The sequence below is a fragment of the Phyllostomus discolor genome, chromosome 5 (genome assembly GCF_004126475.2).
Source record: "Phyllostomus discolor isolate MPI-MPIP mPhyDis1 chromosome 5, mPhyDis1.pri.v3, whole genome shotgun sequence".
NCBI classification, from domain to species: domain Eukaryota; kingdom Metazoa; phylum Chordata; class Mammalia; order Chiroptera; family Phyllostomidae; genus Phyllostomus; species Phyllostomus discolor.
This window is the reverse complement of record NC_040907.2, coordinates 146,244,375-146,253,819: the sequence shown is the minus strand read 5'-3', so window position 1 is coordinate 146,253,819 and position 9,445 is coordinate 146,244,375. Positions and strand designations below refer to the sequence as shown.

Here is a 9,445-nt window from a genome sequence, read left to right as displayed (position 1 = left end):
CGCCCCTCACCATAACAAGAGCGACCACACCAAAAAAAAAAAAAAAGAGAGAGAGAGAGATGGCTCAAATAGAAGAACAAATCAGTGCCCCAGAACTCATCCTTTTGAGCGACTAAGAAATAGCTAACCTATCAGATGCACAGTTCAAAACACTGGTGATCAGAAAGCTCACGGAACTGGTTGATTTGGGGTGCAAATTAGATGAAAAGATGCAGGATACCATAAAAGAGATGCAGGAAGATACACGGAAGAGAGCCGATAGTAAAGGGAAGGAAACTGGGTCTCAAAACAATACAGTGGACCAGAAGGAAGATAGAATCAACCAAGTAGGAAAGCATGATGAAATAAGAATTCAAAAAAATGAGGAGAAGCTTAAGAGCATCCAGGACATCTTTAAACATTCCAACATCCGAATTATAGGGGTACCAGAATGGGAAGGGGAAAGGCAACAAATTGAGCACGTATTTGAACAAATAATAAAGAAGAATTTCCCCAATCTGGCAAAATAAATAGTCTTCCAAGAAATACAGGAAGCTCAGAGAGCCCCAAAGAAGTTGGACTCAAGAAGAAACATACCAAGGCACATCATAATTTCATTAGCCAAGGTAAAAACGAAGGAGAGAATCCTAGAAGCAGCAAGAGATAAGGGGACAGTAACCTACAAAGGAGTTCCCATCAGACTGTCAGCTGATTTCTCAAAAGAGACCTTACAGGCAAGAAGGGGCTGGAAAGAAATATTCCAAGTCATGAAAGACAAGGACCTACATCCCAGATTGCTCTACCCAGCAAAGCTTTCATTTAGAATGGAAGGGCAGATAAAGTGCTTCTCAGATAAGGTCAAGTTAAAGGAGTTCATCATCACCAAGCCCTTATTTTATGAAATGCTAAAGGGACTTATCTAAGAAAAGAAGATAAAGAAAAAAAACACGTATAGTAAAAGGACAGCAAACTCACAATTATTAACAACCACACCTAAAGCAAAACCAAAAGAAACTAAGCAAACAACTAGAACAGGAACAGAACCACAGAAATGGAGGTCACATGGAGGGTTAGCAACAGGGGGGTGGAAGGAGGAGAGAGGGGGAAAAGGTATGGAGAATAAGTAGCATAGAATGTAGGTTGAAAATAGATAGGGGAGGGCAAGAATAGTACAGGAAATGTAGAAGCTAAAGAACTCATAAGTATGACACATGGACATGAACTAAAGGGAGGGGAATGTGGGTGGGAGAGGGAGTACAGGGTGGAGGGGAGAGAAGGGGGGAAATGGGACAAATGTAATAGCATAATCAATAAAATATATTTAAAAAAGAAAGTGTGGGACACAAATATGACAAGCTATTAATATACATTAAGTCAGTGGTAGGAATATAATTTTTAAAATAGTGTTTGTTCTTTTCTATTTTCAACATATATTATGAACTTTTCAAAAATACAGAAAAGTTGAAAAAACTTATGAGTGAATGCTCATATATCTACCACCTAAATTCTACAGTTAATTTTTTACTATATTAGTTTTTTCATGTATCTGCTTCTCATTTCCCTCTAATCCTATCATCCTTTTAAAATACATTTAAAAATAAGTTGCAGCCCTGGCTGCTGTGGCTCAGTGGATTGAGTGCCAGCCTACAAACCAAAGAGTCACTGGTTCAATTCCCAGTCCAGGCACATGCCTGGTTTGTGGGCCAGGTCCCCAGTATGGGTATGTGAGAGGCAAGCACACATCGATATTTCTCCTCCTCTCTTTCTCCCTCCCTTCCCCTCTGTCTAAAAATAAAATCAATAAAATCTTTAAAAGAATAAAAAAAGAAAATAAAAATAAGTTGCAAACCTCATCTCTTTCACCCCTACACACTTTAGCATGAATATAATTAACTTGGGTTTAATAATCATTTACACATATGACTTCTTTTACAGGTAAAATCTTAAGTGTAACCCAAACCTCTACCAAGATGTATACTGCCATAACACCAAAAAATTCCTTTATATCTTTCTGGCCAATACAAACCCCCCCTCATCCCCGAAGCTAGCTGGTCTGATTTTTTTTTTCACCACTGATTAGTTTTCTTTGTTCTAGAACTTCACATAGATTCAGTCATACAATATGGGCTCTTTTGAGTCTGGCTTCATTTGTTCAACATTGTGATTTTGAGATTAATCCACTTTGGGCATATTGCAGTAGTTCATTCATTTTTATTGTTGAGCAATAAACAGATTGCACCACAATTTGTTTATTCATTTGTTGATGGATAAGTGAGTTGTTTCCACTTTGGGGTTATTATGATGAATAAAGTGCTATGAACATTCTTGTACCTGTCTTTTTGTGGTCATATGTTTTCATTTACTTTCGGTAAACGCATAAGAAGAGGATGAGGATGACTGCATTATTTATCTTAACTTTAAAAGAAAATGTTACCCTGACTGGTGTGGCTCAGTGAATTGAGTGCTGGCCTGCAAACCAAAGGGTTGCCAGTTTGATTCCCAGTCAGCACACATGCCTAGGTTGCAGGCCAGGTCCCCAGCAGGGGAGCGCACAAGACACAACCACATATTGATGTTTCTCTCCCTCTCTTTTTCCTTCCCTTCCTCTCTCTCTAAAAAATAAAAAATAAATAAAATCTTAAAAAACAATTTAAAAGCCAAAATAAGCAATCAATCAAGTATGTGGATAAATTGGAACCCTTGTGCCCTATTGATGGGAATGTAAAATGGTACAGCCACCCTGGGAGAGCCGGTATGGAGGTTCCTCAAAAAGTCAGAAATACAATTACCATATGATTCAGTAATTGGGTATAAACCCAAAAGAGCTGAAAGCAAGAGCTCAAACAGATATTTGCACACTCGTGTTCATAGCAGTATTATTCACAATACACAAAATGTGGCACCCCAAGAGCCCAATCATGAATTAATAGATAAACAAAATGTGAACAGTGATGAAAGATGGCAGCCACGACAGGCTGGGGAGTAAAAGTCCCTCGCAATTTTTGACTGTTGGAAGAACTTGAAGAAGGCCCGAAAGGAATAGGAGATGGCACGGTTAGCTGGGGTCTTGAAGATGGCAAAGACATGACACTTACCAGAGAGACAGGGATGATAATTGGGCCTCCAAGAACAATTTATGAAAACCAAATATACAGCCTTAAAATAGAATGTGGGCCCAAATAACCAGAAGTACCCTCCTTTGTAAGATTTGTAACACAAATTAATATGAATGGAGTTAATAGTTCTAATGGAGTGGTCGACCCAGGAGCCATATCAGTGCTAGCAAAATTCATATAGTATCCAAGTTGTCCTGCAGGAGCTCCAGCACCTAATGATGTCAAAGAAAAGATGAAACTCCCTCAGTCACCTGAAGGACAGTGTTACAGCAATTAATCAAAAGAAAAACCACGGGCCCACCCCTTCCCCCTTTCGATGTAAGTAGTCTTCATTTTCCACAGTAGTAAATTTTCTAGATATGTCTGCAGACCTCAAAGTACTGGAAAGAAAGCTCCCATTCAAAGACAATTTAGCCTAAGATACTGTAAATGATACTAATTTTATTCATTTGAAATATATAAGTTGTGCTATAACAAATCATCCTGTCAAGTGTAACCACTGTACACATAGTTGAACTTCTGGGATCAAGAAAGTGTATTTAAATTGATTCCCATCATAATCGGTGGGGCACATCTGACAGAATTGAAAAGACACAGAACACAATCACCTTGCTGCTAATTACATAGCCTGGGGTCTCTGCCTCTTCCCCATCCCCTCCCGCTGCCCTCTCCTTCCCTGCAACAGACCTCCAGCTTGGGGTGGCTTCTTAGAGTAGATGTGAAGGTTTCAGGTCACAGCCTGTGGGACTACTGCTGGGCGTGTGGGGATGCTTTGTCTGCACCTCTTGTTCTTTAAGTCTTAAATGATGTCCCCCTTTCAAGCCATCATCCTTTCCCACTCTCTGCCACCACCCTTGGCCAAAGCATAGATTATAACCCCCCTCTGCTCCCCTCCGAAATTGGCCTTTGGTGAGGAATTCAGGGCTTTCCCCATATCTTCTTCCCCCTCCCCCACCTTTATGTCAAGAGGTGCTGCTTTCTCCTTACTCCTCCTCAAGTCCCTTTCTTCATGGTTACCACCCAATACTATCCGTGACACTTCCTTGCTCTGGCCAGAAGTCATTAAGGTTGGAAAGAGTCTCTGACCTCCCTTGTTTAGTTTTGGAACCACGTGGATTTACTCTTCCCCAGACTAGGAGGTAAATATCGGGGTCCTCCGCCTGCCCCCTCTGCTGCCATCATCAGCTGATGCGTTGGTTTTATTTTAGCTCAAGAAGGCCACAGAAGACACTCGTAAGCACACATGATCCCTCTGAATGAATTTTTTTTTCTGTTCCTATAATTGCTTTTGCTTTTACAAATTGAAGTTTTAAACAGGGCTCTCATTTGGTCATCTTTGCAATCCACTCAGGTCTAGTTTGGAATCTGACAACTGGAACAAAAAGAACCTTGAGTTTGGTGCATACTTTGGTTTTGGTGCTGTAGCTTCTCCTGGTCCTCAGCAGAGATTAAGAAAGAACTCAGTGTGCATGGCAGAACCCTGAAATCGATGAGCTTGATTTCCTGGCTAATTGCTACAATTTTCTACTTTTCTGTTCAGGACACTAAGTGCTGAGATGTGGGTGCATATGAAATAAAAGCAACTCATTGTGTTCTAAAGGTCTTCTTCTTCTTCTTCTTGTAATGTAGTGTTTGTGTAAAGCCACCTTTTAAAGCAGCAGCTATCCAATCTGAAAAGCACCTGATGTTTCTATTAATCTTTTTCTGGGGAAAACCTTAGGATTTAACATCCTGCAAGTAAAGTTTAACATAACAGTATTTCATAAGCAGACTTTTTATTGTCAGACCATTGCCTGATTTTAATATAATTTTTAAAAAGCGTGCATAAAAATGTGTACATACATTCATGGAATACTGTTCAGTCTTAAAAAGGAAAAAATCCCAACACATGCTACAACAGGGATGAAACTTAAAGACATTATATGAAGTGAAATAAACCAGTCACAAAAAGACAAATACTGTGTCATTCCACCTATATGGGATACCTAGAGTAGTCAAACCCCTAGAGACAGAAAGTAGAATAATGGTTGCCAGGAGGTGGAGGAAAGGAGGAATGAGTTATTGTTTAATGTGTATAATTTCAGTTTTGGAAGATGAAACACATTCTGGGGGTGGATGATGATGATGGCCACACAACAATGTGAATATACTTAATGCTAGTGAACTGTACAGCTAAAAATGACTACAGTGGTCAATTTTATGTTATGTATATTTTACCAGACTTTATAAAATGTAACTTCTGGTTCACAGGAAGAAGCTACCCCTTTCTGACCTAGCGTAGCACATCTGTGTGCCCTTACTTATTTCTCTGGGAACAATGTTTCTGACAAAGAGCATGGTGTCTGGAATATATAATTATGATTTTTCAGGTAATAAACTTTTTCATTGTAATTAGTGCAGAATATCACAAGATGTCACTCTTTAGCTGAGAAACTATTCCAATTTGGTTCAGTAGCTGATAACAATAAAACTTCAGAGCAACTAGCAAAAGCCTGTAACTACTCAGTGCTTTACTCCTGAAGGCCTGGTTTTCTGGGACAGAGCTTTTCACTGTTGAAGTGTAACAAGAAGCTACTCGTTTATGAAACTTACGTGAATATTTTTTAACTTTATGGGTACTAACTGCTTTTTATTATAAATCAAATTGTTTTTTTAACTTTTATTTATTTATTTACTTACTATTAATCTTTATTGTACTTTTTCCACTACCATTTAGTTCCTTTATACCCCAGACATAACTAATTTTGAAGTTGATTGTAGTAATACAAACCTGAAATGTAAAAATCATTGATTGTTGAAAGTCAGGTGGCACATCAAAATTACAACTAAAACATAGAGGAACCATCACTCAAAACCATCAGAAATCAAGTTACTGGAAGTCTGACAATGGAATTAAAGAAACCACATCCATCCAGACTGGTAGATGCAGAATGGGCTAATCCCACATCCACATGTGGTGGATACAAATTTGGGAAGGGTATCTTGGGAGTAAGAAGTCCCAGCCCCATATCAGGCACCCCAGCCAAGGGTTCCAGTGCCAGGAAGATAAGTCCCCATAACTTCTAGCTGCAAAAACCAGCAGGAATTGAGTCAGTGGAAGAAACTTCTGGAGTCCCAAGCATTTCCTCTTAAAGAACTCACACACGTACTTAGACTCACTGTCTCTGAGCTCCAGCACTGGGGTAGCAGCTTAAAAGACACTAGTGGCATACAGGGAGGAATTGAAGTGTCTGGCATCAAGGTGAGAGCAGGGGGACAGCTTTCTCCCAGACAAAAAGGCATGCAGAGGCCATTGTCCCTTTTCTGAACCCTCCCCACACACAGACACAGAACCAGCAGGCGGGTTCCATATCTGATATTCCATCAACCTGAATAACACTGCCCCATCCTGGAGATCCCCTGAAACTGTCCCACCCAACTTATAGGCCTACCCCAGTGACCTTTCCATATTAATGGCTGGTCTTGGCTCATGCTTCACAACTTCCTAAATTCTCTCAAGCAAGCAACAGTTGGCCTCAGTGAGCCCCCAGTCCCTGTACCTCCTGCTAAGTGGCCCCAGGCACGGCACTAGCAGCAGCCAGCCTAGATCACAGCTTGGCTTAGCCTGGAAATCTCCAAGCCCAGCACAAGTAGCAGCCATCTCAGATTGCTTTATAGTGCAGGCAGGGTAGCCCTGGGCAAAATACAGGTGGGGCCTGACCTTTGCCTGCCCCACCCAGGGAATCCCAGAGTTGTGCACTCCATAGACAGCTACAGACCATGTCAAAGCACTACCACCCTGCCCCTGCACAGCTGATCCTCCATGGAGGGTGGAGGTTGGTGGTAGCAGTCACAGCCAATACTTGCAGCAGACTGGCCCAGGTAAATCCCTCCCATTGATCTGCCAAACAGCAACCAAGGCTCAATTACAAGAAGAGGATGTACTCAACTATAAGAGGAGTGGGTACCCAGTTTGGGTGATAGGGGAGGCTGTGTCACTGGACCCTACAGGACACCTACTATAGTAGGTCATGCTATTAAGACAGGGAGTATTAGAAGCTCTACCTAATATATAGAAACAAACACAGGGAGGCTGCCAAAATGAGCAGACAAGGAAACATGGCCCAAATAAAAGAACAGATGAAAACTACAGAAAAAGAACTACACAAAAGGGAGATAAGCAATCTATCAGATGCAGAATTCAAAACACTGGTTACAAGGATGCTCAAGGAACTTAGTGAGAACCTCAACAGCATGAAAGAAATCCAGTCAGAAATGAAGGATATGCTAATCGAAGTAAAGAACAATTTACAGGGAAACAACTATAGACCCCTCCCCTCCAAAAAAAAAAACAAGGATAGTTAAGCAGCCTCTGGGACAACCTCAAGTGTTCCAACATTTGCACCATGAGGTGCCAGAAGAAGGGAAAGAGAAGTAAATTGGAAATCTATTTGAAAAAATAATGAAAGAAAACTTCCCTTATTTGGTGAAGGAAATAGACATGCAAGTCCAGGAAGCACAGAGACTCCCAAACGAGATGGATGCAAAGAGGCCCACTCCAAGACACATCCTAATTAAAATGCCAAAGGTTAAAGATAAAGAGAGAATCTTAAAAGCAGCAAGAAAAAAGCAGTTAGTCACCTACAGGGGAATTCTCATAAGACTGTCAGCTGATTTCTCAAAAGAAACTCTGCAGGATACAAGGGACTGGCAAGAAATATTCAAAGTCATGAAAAGCAGGGACCTACAGCCAAGATTGCTCTACCCAGAAAAGATATCATTTAGAATCCAAGGGTAGATGAAGAACTTCCCACACAAAAGAAAACTAAAGGAGTTCATCACCACCAAACCACTATTATATGAACTATTAAAGGGACTTATTTAAGAAAAAGATAAAAAACTATCAAAAGATCAAAAAAGAAAGTCAAAACTATGAACAATAAAATGGCAATAAATACATATTTATCAAACAATTGAATCTAAAAAACAAACCAAGCAAACAAGAAGGACAGACAGAATCATGTATATGGAGATTGTTTTAATGGATGCCAGATGGGAAGAGGGTGTTTGGGAATGGGTGAAGAGGTGAGGGGATTCAGAAGTACAAATAGGTAGGTACAAAATAGCCATGAGGATGTAAAGTACAGTATAGGAAAAGGAGTAGCCAAAGAACTTATACACATGACCTGTGGACATGAACAATGGTGTGGGGATTGCCTGAGGGAGTGGAGTTTGCTGGGTGAAAGGGGGAGAAGGGAGAAAAATTGGGACAAGTGTAATAGCATAATCCATAAAATATAAAATAAAAAACAAAAAAAATATGATAGTAAGATGGGTTGTTGCTTTATCACCGAATGACTTGTGGCCTTTGGTAAGTCATTTCATTTCTCTGATTTCACCAGAATGGGAAAAACTTCCTTTCTTAGGTCAATATACACCACTACATATTTAATAAATGCTAATACATAACTACATTTTTCTAATTTAAAATATTTTGTTTTTTTATAGTAGTAATCAAATTATAACTGTTCAAAAACACTTTCAATGGGAGTTCAGCAATAGAAAATGCTGTCTGCAGAAAGACATTATGATTTCTTGACATCTTGGGGAAATATTTTAGGAAAATAGTCACAGGTATAAAACAATTATAGTAAGAAGTATAAACTCTTGAAATTTAAAAATATCATATTTATTACTGAGAACATTTTTAAAAGATGATGGACTATTTTGATGTAGTGTATCTTAGCTTTACTTAAATATACAAATTTCAAGATTCAAGAACATGTCGATTCTTAAAGATTATAGCATTTGAATTAGTAATATTATCTGCAACTATAACTCAAATTATTTTTTTAAAAAACTTCTATTTTTGTAAGAAGTTTATAATTGATTTACAGTACCTAAAAATAATCAAAAGCCTAAATGTTCATCCCTGAGTGAACTGCTGGACACAATGGTATATTAGAAGTAACAGTTATTCAGATTAAGTTATTGGGATAAGAAAATCTATTGGAAATGAGTGAAAATATAGACCTCAGAATGATATAAAAAAGAATGCAAATAATGCCTCGTTTAGAATATTGTTTTGTTCAATTTTATTTTGTTTAACTGTTAAAACTTAGATCTCTCTATTTAACTTTTATGTTTAGATGATTAAATATGTTAAAGGAAAGAAAATAATTACTTGTTAAAATTTGCGTGATTATTTTAAACATTGTAAGCTAAATACAAGAGATATATTTCATGCCACTTCTATCATACTTCTGTGTGTGTGTGTGTGTGTGTGGTGGCGGTGGGAAACCTCCCTGTGTGAAAGAATTCTGGGAGGGGCATAGTGGGGGAGGCCCCTTCTGTCCCACTGATAATGCGTC

General features: G+C 39.1%; 1 pseudogene; it reads left to right on the top strand.

Annotated features, from left to right (window-relative positions):
• Positions 1 to 2,930: 2,930 nt before the first annotated feature.
• LOC118500861 lies at positions 2,931 to 4,464 on the top strand (annotated as a pseudogene).
• Positions 4,465 to 9,445: the final 4,981 nt, after the last annotated feature.